General features: G+C 45.2%; 1 long non-coding RNA gene across 1 annotated transcript in view; it reads right to left on the bottom strand.

Annotated features, from left to right (window-relative positions):
- The window catches only part of LOC143260302 (uncharacterized), a 212746-nt gene extending 199915 nt beyond the window's left edge, over window positions 1–12831 (bottom strand). Inside the window, exon 1 of the long non-coding RNA XR_013034444.1 lies at window positions 11894–12831. This is a non-coding gene — a long non-coding RNA (uncharacterized LOC143260302). The remainder of the gene's footprint in view (window positions 1–11893) is intronic.
- Window positions 12832–13400: the final 569 nt, after the last annotated feature.

The raw sequence follows: 13400 nt of genomic DNA, 5'->3' as shown, positions 1-13400 counted from the left end.
GGAGAAGCTACGAAACGAACCGTCGCGGCGATCCGTACGCTTTAATTAAAGCGTGGTCCTTGAGACACGCGAATTCTCCGCGCGTGTCACCCGAGGGTGCGAGTCGTACCTCAGCGGGTGACCGTTAGTTTTGGGCGGTCGTTTTCCCTTTCCACACAATTTTTAATCCAATCAATCAAGACGACCGTTTCCCTTGCACCAACCGAAAAATGTGCGATCCACGAATCCGCTTGTTTCATTTTCAATTCACGCCCGCGCCGAAGCTACCCCCGAGCAAACAGCAGCACGTTCAGTCAGTCGGAAGATATACAACTCGCCGTCTCCGCCTCGCCTTTACGCTCGGAACGCTCGGTTACACGCGGGTTTGTTCATTTGTCCGTTTCATTAAGTCGAAACTTTGAAATATATATCGTAGGAGTCCGGCATATTTCTGACACGTGTTGTTTGTTTGCGTTTAGAAGGACTGGGAGAGAGAGTGTGTCTCGTCGGTCGGCCTGGATAGCTTAATTGGTTAAATCAATCCCCGGCAAGCGAAAGATCAGGGTTTGAATCCCGGTCCCGATCTATCCCGATCGGTCGACTCACTTTCTCCTACGATATAGAGTGCAATAGTATCGCTCGTTCCAATTATCATCCCTGTCACTCGAGAGAATCATAGGGAACCGTGCGAACGTGTTCGATGCATAATTACGCGGAGCAACAGCTGTCGCGAATTTTTTGTCGAAAGTTATATTCGTCTCGTAATTCGTAGGAAATTATAATTAGCTCGACGTCGCGCAGGACTTCGTGCTATGGATCGAGGGAAGATAAACACCTGTGATTCAGAGGAAAAAAGCAGATCTACTTGCTACTTGTCGTTAGACCGTGGATCGTTACGCACTTATGGCACACAGAGGTCTTTGAAACCCGAGAGAACGTATAAACGAACAAACTGTATTTTTATTTTCTTTCTATGAAAGTGCAACCCCGTTCGGTCCAATTATTATCGTGCATAAATCTTGATACGATCGAAGTAGAGGAAGAAAGCCTACGTCACTTTTGTAAGGAGACGCGCGCGCGTGTCTTGACAGGTAGAATTGGAGATAAATGTCGCGTTTTAGCAGGAAAAGGTGGAGCCGTCGTTTGAATGCACGAAGGAAATTGCTATTGTGTCGTCGGAACTTTACGCAAGATGGAACTCGATGGGACAATTATTTCAATTGGGCGACAGGGAGGAAGTGTTTAATGAGAACCTATAGGAACTTAAATTTAGTGATCCCGTCTGTAGATTCCCGATGGTTACGGCGGAAGATATAATCAAGGGAGGGATAATAATTCAAACTTAATGAACCGAGGATTCGACAAAACATCGCCGAGAGATCACGGTGTATCTCCAGGTTTAGCCATCTTTGCCGAACAACAACCGGCGAATTCCCGTTGATTTCATTGACATTTTGGCTGCCGAGATTTAAATAGGGGCGAGTTTAATTATGATCGATTTTTCGCCGAAATTGAAATTGATAGATAGATCTTTTAATACGACTCTTAATTACGGTTAGATTTAAATGCCGGTAAATTTGATTATAATGAATTTTTCAGTGGAAATTTTAATTATAATTAGTGATTAAATTTGTAATAAATTCAAAAGTGTTCCAGATCTTTCATGAAAATATGAAATATAATATATTATTAGAAGGAATTCAGATTAAGATGAACTTTTTCAATAGAACTTTGGAATAGAATTAATTTTTAACATGAATTTAGGATGCGATAAATTTTCGGTAGGAATCTTTTACGTAAACTTGAATTATGCGATCGTCGAGGGTATTGAAAAATTGGTCAAAAATTGATATTTAAGAAATGAAAGATAAACCATGCCATGGTACACAAAAATGGACAATTTTGGAAGAGAAGATACTATTATTCGAGCCTTGCGACTCGTTCTTATAATTTAATATATATAATTTATAATTTAACATATATACAATTTAATTATTTTTATTATTAACATAAACATAATTCACTTATAATATATATTATAATTGTCCATTTTCTCGCACAATTCGTGCGTCAATTAGGGAGAATTTACAGCACCCATGTCCTCCCAAAAAACATCGACGAAAGTCGCTACGGCCGGCTTCCGAGGCCAAATTCTCCGCTGTGTACGGCGAGGAATCCGTTTGAAAGAACAACGAGTAATCTGCAGGCGAGCCCCGGCGAAAATCCAGCACGGTGGACAAGCGTAATTGCTTGACGGAATTAACGCGGCCGCAGTTGCTCGACGCGGGCTCGCGCGCAGAAAGTTTCACTTAATATGAAAGTTCTCGATATCGTTCAGCCGGTGGCCGATTAAAACGCCTTCCGCGATTCGATGCATTGTGCAATCGGTATCGGGGAAATAGATGTTCCGCCGAAGTGTATCTGTTACGGCGCGCCGTGGAAAACGCGGGCCGCCCGCACGGCCGCCGTCCGTCGAACGATCGACTTCTGTGTTTCAAGTTTCGAACGGTTATTTAAGTAGAAAAACTTCGCGCGATCTCGCGATACCTTTCGCGGTGAGAAACAATCGGCCACACGCGGGGAACGGCACAAGCCAGGAATTCCATTCCGTCGCGGGAACAAACGAAATTAATATCCGATCGCGGCTGGCAGATTTAACTTTGACCTTAACCGCGACGCGATTTTTGCCGTTTCTTCGCGCTGAATTTCTTCGCGGCTTGACTTGCCGCGACGTAAATTATATTTTAACGCGTCGGATACGCGCTACGGTGTCGACGTTAATCACGAAATGGTAGCCGGTCAATTTCTTCGAATTATTTCCGTGCCGTTCGTTCCGAATTTATTTGCTCGGTGAACGCCTTGAATTAATCCCCGTCGAAATATACAGAGGCGGGCAATTAATAAATAGCAATAAATAAAAGCCGATATCGTAATTAATGTTGCGCATCGATATTGCGGCCGTCGTGTTTTCAGCGGAACATTAATTACGTTTGACGACGCTATGCGACAATGCGGTCGCGTTTAATGCGCAACCCTGTGCGTTCCTGTTCCTATTTGTTTGTCGTACGTTAGAATAAGACCCGCGATAGAAATGTGGAATCGAATAACATGGCGGAGGGGGACGTACTCGATTGAAATACGGGAAGAACGCCTCGAATAAATCTGCGGCAAAATATACGGCAAAATGTACGTCAAAATGCACGGGAAACTGTACGCGAAAATATACCCGAAAACATACAATAAAATATAAAGCGAAATATAAATCAAAATATGACCTAGAAATAATTAATAAATAACTAACGAATAAAAGAGTCGACGTGTTCGGTGAAACAACGAAAATGCAATTACGCTCTCTAATGTATCGCGGCATCAAACTCTGAACAAAAAAAGCGTTGTTACTTAGGCGACGCCGCCGAGTGTTCGTATCGAATGCGCGCTGCGTTCGCAGCTCTCAGCGTCTCCGCTTAATAATTAGCTTCGAGTAATTGATTCGGGAAACGCATTAACCTGTTCGGAAATGAACGGAGCGGATTTTTTTCCGAAGAGAACGGAGGGCGAAAGTGGTATCGATGCAAACGAGACAACGTCGACGGGACAGGCGAAACGACTGACTCCGCTGTAGGTCGCGCAACTTGCCGCGCGGCATTACCATAAAGAGTGAACTGTTGAACGTCTGCGTCGCCCGGCCGTAATTAATTTCATTCACCGTTGATTTTAAATTGTACCACTGAATCCAAATCGTTGATTTATGATTCCTCCCGGCCGGCCGGGAACTCGTTCCACGGTTCCGCGATTCGTTTTTCCTTTTTTTCTCTCTTTTTTTCCTTCCTCTTTTTTTTTTGTTCCCCTCCCAGCGAGAATTTCGGTTCTATTTGCATGTTATTAACGCATTCGCGTTTCCCTCGTTGCAACGCGGATCACTCTCGGCGCTGCGCGCCGACAAATTTTCCCGTGGTCGTTCATTTTTAAGCCGGATATTAATTACTCTTTTCTGTCGTTTCCCCGGCATTCATGTTCGAAAACAAAACAACAACAACAAAAAAAAGAAACAAATCCGACAAAAAGTCTAGGGATCCCAACGGGTTTTCGAAACGTTCCCTCCCTCCCTCCCTCGTCTGTCTTTCGCACTCGCGACGGGACCTGTGCACGTTGCGTCGTGCCGACAAAGTGAATCTAAGATCGGGATTAACCCTTACTTATTTACTTACTTGACACTTACTTACTTAACATTTACTTACTCACTTAACACTTACTTTCATACTAGATTCGCTTATTTTTTAATTTACGATTACAGTAATGTCTCCCTAATTGACGCTCAGATTGTACGCAAAGATAGACAATTTGGGGAGAAAAGACGCGATTATTCGAGCCTTGCAGTTCGTTTATTATAGTCGTTGACAACCCGTTAACTATAAAAACGAGCCGCGAGGCTCGAATAATCGTATCTCCTCTTCCCAAATTGCCCATTTTTGTGGTCGATCTGGGCGTCAATTAGAGAGACATTACTGTACAGCAATGTCTCCCTTACTGTCGCTCAGATTTTCCACAAAAATGAACAGTTTGGGAAGACTAGATACGATTATTCGAGCCTCGCAGCTCATTTATTATAGTCGTCGACAATCCGTTAACTATAAAAACGAGCCGCGAGGATCGAATAATCGTATCTCCTCTTCCCATATTGTCCATTTTTGTGGTCGATCTGGGCGTCAATTAGAGAGACATTACTGTACAGTAATGTCTCCCTTACTGTCGCTCAGATTTTCCACGAAAATGAACAGTTTGGGAAGACTAGATACGATTATTCGAGCATCGCAGCTCATTTATTATAGTCGTTGACAATTCGTAACTATAAAAACAAAACGCGAGGCTCGAATAATCGTATCTCCTCTTCCCAAATTGTCCATTTTTGTGGTCGATCTGGGCGTCAATTAGAGAGACATTACTGTACAGCAATGTCTCCCTTACTGTCGCTCAGATTTTCCACAAAAATGATCAGTTTGGGAAGACTAGATACGATTATTCGAGCCTCGCAGCTCGTTTATTATAGTCGTCGACAATCCGTTAACTATAAAAACAAACCGCAAGGCTCGAATAATCGTATCTCCTCTTCCCAAATTATCCATTTCTGTGGTCGATCTGGGCGTCAATTAGGGAGACATTACTGTACAGCAATGTCTCCCTTACTGTCGCTCAGATTTTCCACAAAAATGAACAGTTTGGGAAGACTAGATACGATTATTCGAGCCTCGCAGCTCATTTATTATAGTCGTCGACAATCCGTTAACTATAAAAACAAACCACAAGGCTCGAATAATCGTATCTCCTCTTCCCAAATTGTCCATTTTTGTGGACATTTTGAGCGTCAATTAGAGAGACATTGCTGTAAACGGGAACAGCGAGGTTCTCGAGAAAGTGATTCTAGAAGGTGGTTTCTCATCTGTGAGCTGTGATTTTACAGTTCTGCAAATTAATGCACTGTCGTCCGCTGCATACTTTTTTTCGAGATTCATTTTGCAATTCTTTCCAAGTTCGCTTTGAGATCGTTCATTCGTGCAGAATTATTCTTCGGGGCGAAGTGCGGGCATTACTGCGAACGCCCCAAATACTGCGGTATTTTATAAAAGAATCTAACATTTCGTAATGTGCAATCTCCTGAAAATGAATCTCATAATTTTTTACACGTTTAATATCGATCATTTATGACATGCAAGTAACAGCGACCGCAGTTTTAATTCATTCATTGACTTTTGATATTCGGAAGCTTGTGAAAACGTTGAAAATCCTATGAAATACTGACATGAAATATGACAGTTCTGAACGCTGACTCGAAAGACACATTTATATATAGTTTGATAATTAATAATAAACTATTCATTTTAGAGCATTATTTTTAGATAAAGCAATCATTGCTTTGATAAAAAAATCGACGTACACTGTCGCTATCGTCTATCCTCAAATATTATTAACTAACACAGTATCTGGCGCATGATTTTTCACCATGCGTGCACATTACTGCGGCGCTTTCCTGAACCTTCGTGCTTTCAGAGATCGAATATTTTGAGAAAAGTAAATGTTCAAGTTACAGAACAATATATCTATAGCTGAAGTTGTCAATTTATCGGCGTGAAAGGTCTCATTTTCTCTGTCAAAGTTCGCCCTCGTCGAGAGAAACCACAGTAATACCGACACTTGCCCCAGCGTGCGTGGCGCAACCGTTCGCGAAAAGTATTCGAAAAGCGTCAGCGCAGTTTCGAAACAGTTATCGCGCTTTGAAAGATGTTCGAACACTTTTCTCGCCGAGGGGGGGGGGGGGCGAGGCGGTAAATGATAAATGAAAATATATAGCGAGATCAACTTTTTTTTTCCTATCCGGACTTCGTTTCCGATTTCCAGCGGCGAAAATTTACCGCGTGTACACGTGCACCCGAGTACCATTTAGCTCACGTGTCCGTCCATTACCGTTATTACTGGCCCAGTTAATGTTTATAAACGTTCCCGGGTAACATAGTATTATTTGTTTCGCATGATAATATAACACGCGCCGATAGAAAATGGCGGGCGCATTGGTACACGAAACACGGCCGTGCGCGATTAATACCGCATCGCGATTGTTTAACAATGAACAACGATCGGAACAATGTCGTCAGAAACCTTCAAATTCGATCTTGCGCGAGACTCGCGAATTCATCGATTTTTTCAGTGAAAATTCGTCCGTTTAATGATAATAAATTACTCGTAAATAAATACGCCTTTCTCCTTTTCGCCTTTAAATCTCGCGACTCGCTGAAACGAAGCGATAGAAAAATTACCGAACGATATTCCGAAAGAAACGCAACACCGATTTTTAAACGATCCGGTTTATGCAAATAGCGTCGCCTGGAAATAAGCTCGCAGACGGAAGTTTAAAACGAAGTTTTGGCCCGCATAACGCGGCCGTTATTTACTGCATTCCGTGTTGTACATTCGAGATCTCAAGGCCGACGGAATTATTCCGATTTCGCCGGCGACACTTTCTGTCGCCGCGTTCTCAACGGCAATTAACGTATCGCGACACCTCACGCAACACAGGGGGAATTAGATTTATCGGCTCGTTTTTCTGGAACTCGAGGGGCTCTACTTGGATATCGTCGCGATATATGGAACGCGGACGGATTCTTCCTGCATGATGTTGCAAGCCGTTGCAGGGTCCTGGAGAAACCGTTCAATTTTTTATCGGCTCTCCGCGGCCGCGTTTATCTTCCGGCGGATAATTGGAAGATGAATTTTACATGTTAACAAGCTGCTGGACAAATTTTCTCGAGCGCGACCGGACTCTCCGTCCTTCGTTTCGACGTCCGCGAACTCCGTGCGTTTGCATTCTGACGGCTGTTCTTAAAAAATGTCGCGTTCGAAGCTGGTAAATACTTTAAATAGGATTTTTGTTGTTTCTTGAGCTACAGAAGATACAGACTGATGGATCAAATTTCGTTCGACACTGTCAAATAAATGTTTGATCGAATGAAAATTCGTCTAGACAAGAATTTATTCGAGGAAGAATTTATTTGTGACAGGAATTCGTACTGAAAGTAATTGATCTCGATAAAAATGATTTCTTTGTCGGATCATTCGAATAAGAAATCACTCGAGTAGAAAATCATTCGAATAAGAAATCACTCAAGTAGAAAATCATTCGAGTAAAAAATCACTCGAGTAAAAAATCACTCGAGTAAGAAATCACTCGAGTAAAAAACCACTCGAGTAAAAAATCACTCGAGTAAAAAATCACTCGAGTAAAAGATCATTCGAATAAGAAATCACTCGAGTAAAAAATCACTCGAATAAAAAATCACTTGAATAAATGAATGAAAAATAATGTACGGCGAGCAATAAATGAATCTAACAGATCATTCGATAATCATCGTTCGAACAATTATCACAGATAATCATACAATTCGGAACAATTCGATCAACGCCGAACTCTGATCGCAGCGCAGAGCGAGCGTTTACCGCGGGCTGGAAAAAAAAGGAAGAAAGTCGCGTCACGTTCGAAGTAATTTGTCTCGGGAAGCGCCGCGGCGCGATCGATCAAACAAAAATTTATTCCTCGCTTCTTTCGCCGATTTCCCCGCCGGTGATAAACTTATCTGCGATTGCAACACGATTTACCAGACACGGTGCATATTCAAGTGTTTCTGGCTGCGAAGGTAGTACGGGTAGAGGGTAGGGTCGGAGGGGGGGGGGGGATGGGGCTGAATGTAAATTACACGGGAAGGAATTTATTACCGTTGCTGGATCAGTTAACAACCTCACGGAAGTCGCACAATCGTCACGAAAATGTGTTCTGTTCGGCGCGATTAATATACAGGCCGCGTACTAATTTAAATATCATTTGCACGGCGGCACAACACAAATGCATGCGATCATTAGCGTCGAAAGAATTTAATTACATTTGTTTCGGAACCACCGGCGGCGGTCGTCGCGCGGCTCCGTGCGAAAATTAATCCGGCAATGGTCGTCGTCTCCGTGAATCTCTTCGCTCCGTGCGCTCGCGAGAGAACACCTTTACCGAGCATCGACGCACGCACACAATAAACACACGTACACAGACAGAGAAACGAGCGCGGAAATACAGCGAGACACGCGGGCGCTATCCGCGAGACTTTTACCGAACCGGTAATGCAATTCTTAAGATTTCCACGAGACCGCCGAGAGTCTATTATTTTAATTGTGCATCGTCCGGGAGCGATATCCCGGACGAGCGTGGCTCGATTGTTGCGCGGCCGAATGATAAATGGAATCGAAGAGCATCGGGACGAGCGATCCGGCTCGAGGACAATTATAAATGTCTCGATTTTTAATGTCCCCCATTAGGCGGGCCCGATAATAATTGATCGGCGAAACAAGTGTCAAAAGTACGGGAAAGAAACAATGACGATCAGTCACCAATTAATCGCTCCGAGCACCAACTTTATCGATCACTTTCCCCTTTCGAACGCGGTCGAGCTGCTGCTGCTGCTGTATCGCGGACCTTCGCGCGAATTCCCCGTTCACTGTTTCGACTCAATCGCAACCTCGAAAATTTCATCGAATTAAAATATTTTATTCGATTCAATCAAGATCGCGCAGCGAAGCTCTATGACATCGGTGACTTTTTTAATCATTCCTGCGAAGCTTGACTCTTTGCTCTTTACACACTAGCTTTCATCAATTTTTTGATTTATCATTATCCAGATTGTAAAAATATATTTACGGATTATATATATTGTATATATATTAATTATATATTAATTATATATATTCTATACGTGTGTCACTCGCGGCAAATATTGCAATAACACTCGTTTAAAATCAGAATAAATGTCTTGTTCTTTTAATTCTACAAAATACTATGAGATTTCAGTGCTGATTTCAGTGCTGCGAGAATCTAGCATTAACATCAGAAAATTATAAAAGTATAGTAAGTGTTGCTCCAGATTGATTTAACGATTGTTTTATCGGCGAGGCAGAAAAAAGCGATCGTAACCAAGGAAAATGAATCTAGCGTTAACATCAAAAAATTATAAAAGTATAGAAAGCGTTGCTCCGGATCGATTTAACGATTGTTTTATCGGCAAAGCGATCGTAACCAAGGAAAATCGAACGGCCCAAAATATGTGCCGTCGACCCGAGCGGGTTAATAAAATAAGAACGAAGTAGAAGCTAATTTTCGGATCCGAGCAAATGAATCCGCCGCCTCGTCAGAATTTCTGATTTTCAACGGGACGAATAAATGTCAACTGTTTCGAGCCGCTCATCCGTCAACAGCAGTCTAAAAATTCGTTCGCGAATTTACGGTAACTTCTGCGATTTCAATTCCCGAATTATGCTTCAGACTTCCGCGTGCATTCGGTGTCCCCCGCGCGTCGCACGCGACGCGACTCGCAGTTACGAGAGAGAAGTTTATTTATAACAAACTTCGCGAGATAAAACTGATACGTTCTGCGGCCCCCGCTAATGAATCGACTAATTGCGTTTCGTTCCTAATTCAAACAGCTGCGTCCGACAACGCGAACGGGAAAAGAAAATTGGGGATCGACGCGAGTGCATCTATCGACGTATTAATAACGGACAGATGAACATTGATCTTCGGTTTGCAACAAATTCCGCTTACCAGGCACACACACACACATAGGCACGCAAACAGAATCGAACCGTTTAATTCTTTTCCCTAGGCACGCATAACCTTGACTGAACGATAGCAAAATTCGCGCACGGAAATATGCACCGCTGAGTGCATCGTGTGCATACTGCACATTATTTCGGAATTACAGTACAATTCTCCCTAATTCGCGCTCGGATTGCGCACAAAAATGGACAATTTGGGAAGAGGAGACACGATTATTCGAGCCTTGCGACTCGTTTTTATACTTGTTCACAATCGATTACTATAAAAACGAGCTGCAAGGCTCGAATAAACATATCCTCGCTTTCCAAATTCCATTTTTTGGAATTTCTTCCATTTTTGTGCACGATCCGAGCGCGAAAATTGGGGAGAATTTACTGTACTCATTTACGGGACCGGCTCATTAACACCGAACCTATCGAATACTAAATTAACCTAACGCCGTGTTGATTTATGAGAATGTCAAGTCTGAATATGTTGTCAAGTCTCTCTTTGTTATTTTCATTGCAATGTATACGTGATTTAGACAAATTGTTCGATCTTACCCTTTGAAAGAATCTTCATAATTTCGACGATTTTAAAATAGCAGCAATAGAAGTCATTTTTGTCTGGCACGATAGGGGTGCCAACCCTCTGCACTATCATTTCTTTCACAGCTACGTTCGTTATACGTTTCTCGTTCTTAACACTAAACGATTTAACGCTCGTTATTTTACAATTCTGCAAACTTCAGAATTCCATTCGAAATACTTGAACAAATATTAACATCATCGCAGCAAGACAATAAAAACTTCACAAGATCGAAACGAAATTCGATCTTCTCGCGTATATGGAACAATGCGCACCAATTATTTATATTATTATTGCTCCATAATTTGCACCCTTCGCAGTCGAATGACGACTCCGAGGCACCGCTAAAAATTCTCCTGTCACATTCCAAGATAACGTTGAACATCATCGAATTCGTTTACACTAAAAACACTGTTAAAAACCTAACCGTCGCGTGGGACACAAAATTCCATTCCATCTGCATAAAATGCACCCTATAAAATAGAAACACTATAGGTCAAAAGAAAACTGTTTCGGAGATTTCGAGTGAAAATATCTCCGACCACAAAGATTTAACAATTTTTCCCCAACGAAAACGCGACGAATTTTCGTTTCTCCTTTCGAAATTTCGAATTCGACAGAAGCAAACGTTCCTCCTCGCGGACGCGAACGACCGAACACTCGCAATTATTAGCGCAGATCTTTGTCAGAAGTCTCTGTCTCGTTATAACGCGGCGAGGGGTTGAATCACACGAGCTGATAAATAATCCAGCTGACCGTAACAATTGCTCGTAGCCGGGGCTTGAAATCCGTGACAGCGGTTTCCGCTGAGTTTACGACATCCAAACTGTAACTATAATATCATAGACATGACGGGGGGAATTGGCGTGGAAATGCCGGCATCCCCAGGCCTGTCAATGACCGCAAACTTTCGGATACTCCGAGGGTTGCTGTCGCAGCCGCGGCGATTAATCCTCGGGAGTCCGAACGTCATCGCGCGAAACAGGGACACTTGTTCGACCGGGAAGAATCAACGTCCGTCGCGTTGCAACCGAACGGAGAACCGGTGGTGCGAGCACCCTCGACGAAAAAAAAAGAACGGGGGAAAAAAGGAACCCGACCAGACCCAGTTAAACGGTAATTTCCCGCAAGGAGAGCGGCGGGCCGCGCGGTCGGTCACGCGAGGGCCGCGCGCTGGAAACGTCTACTTTGCAGATTACTCACCGAACAATAGCAGAGAAAGACAGAGACAGAGAGGCGGGCTGACAAATATCGAGGCGGATATCAAAGGCTGCGATCCATCCAGCGGCGCGCACAGAAACTCGTTCGGGATTCGTTCGGGCCGAAAAAAAAACGGCCAGCGGCTTGAAGGAACAGCCGGCGGAAGGGTTCCGCGCGCGAACACGCTCGGAGCTTTTGCTCGCTTTTGCTCTGCGCTTTCACCGGTTTCCCGTGGCTCCGTTTCCCGGGCCTGGTCCCCTGGTCACCGGACGGCACGCACAGGTGCGAGAGAACCTCGAGGGTCGGAGAGCGGCACAAAGCGACGACCCGTCGGAGGGTCCCGGAGAGGTCACCGAGATGGTCGCGACGATGCAGCAGCCCGGTGCGCGGAGGATGTCCTGCCAGCGGATGTCCTGCTTGCCAGCCAAGAGTGCACTAAGCTTGTCGGAGTAACCGCGGCGCGACGGTGTCCTCGTGGCCGATCCGTCTGCGGCGAGCCGGTCCCGAAAATCCTGGAGCCTCGCGAAGGACACTCGGCGCCGCTTTGCGCGGCGGGCAAAGGCAGGGGTGAAAAAGTTCGTGAGTCGTCGCCGGGCCTATCGACCGGGCGGATCGCGAGATCGATCGTGATCGAGACACCGCGTGCTTTCGTGGTGATCGGTCGTTTGATTTATCGCTCGGTTCGGGGGCAGCGTATCCTTTCTTTTGCGGCAGGAAGCTTCTCAAGGGGGTGTCACGAGAGTCGGCGAGAGAAATCGGCGCAGGCCACTGCGATGCGAGGACGTCGCGACGACTGGCGGACGCAGACTGGCTCGAACGGCGTCGCGTCGCGTCGTCCCTCGGTTTTCACGGCGCGGCGCGGCGCGCTGCGACGCTGAACGTCCCGACGCCGCTCGTCGGGGGCGCTCACGCTCGTCGTCGTCCGACGTCCGTGCCGTTTCGTCTCGTTTCGTTTGCCTGGCTTTCCGCCCCTCGCCTTTTCTTCCGATTCTTCGACGCGCGCTCCCCGGCCCCTCGCGACGCACGCCGTCCACCACTGGCTTCCGCCATCTCTCTCTGTCTCTCTCTCGTTCACTCTTTTTCTCTCGCTCTCTCTCTCTCGCTCTCTTCGACCTCTTCTCTCCTCTCCAGCTCGCTCCTTCGAGACGCCGCGACGCGACGCGCCGTTTGCGCCCGGGCTCCTTCTCGACGCGTGCCTCCCTTTATGATGGCTTCGCCGCGCCGCGGCCTCCAGGATACGACAGAGGGAGGAAGGACGCGGGAAACAAGCCTGGAAAAATGAACAAAGACGGACGCAACAGTTGTGAATCTCCTGGCATGGTAAGTATACACAGCCGGGCAGGACGCTGCTGTCGGGGGAAACTTCCTTTTTACGCTCAACTTCGCGGCCCGCCACGCCGACGATTGCTACTTTAGAGTTCCGTACCGGGGACCGCGCGGAAAAAGATTCCGAACGTAATGCCGGTCCGTTTATTCCGCGGCCGAGTTTTTGCCCGCGAGATTGATCGCC

Source organism: Megalopta genalis, chromosome 11 (assembly GCF_051020955.1).
Source record: "Megalopta genalis isolate 19385.01 chromosome 11, iyMegGena1_principal, whole genome shotgun sequence".
NCBI classification, from domain to species: Eukaryota; Metazoa; Arthropoda; class Insecta; order Hymenoptera; family Halictidae; genus Megalopta; species Megalopta genalis.
This window is presented reverse-complemented; position numbering and strand designations above follow the sequence as displayed.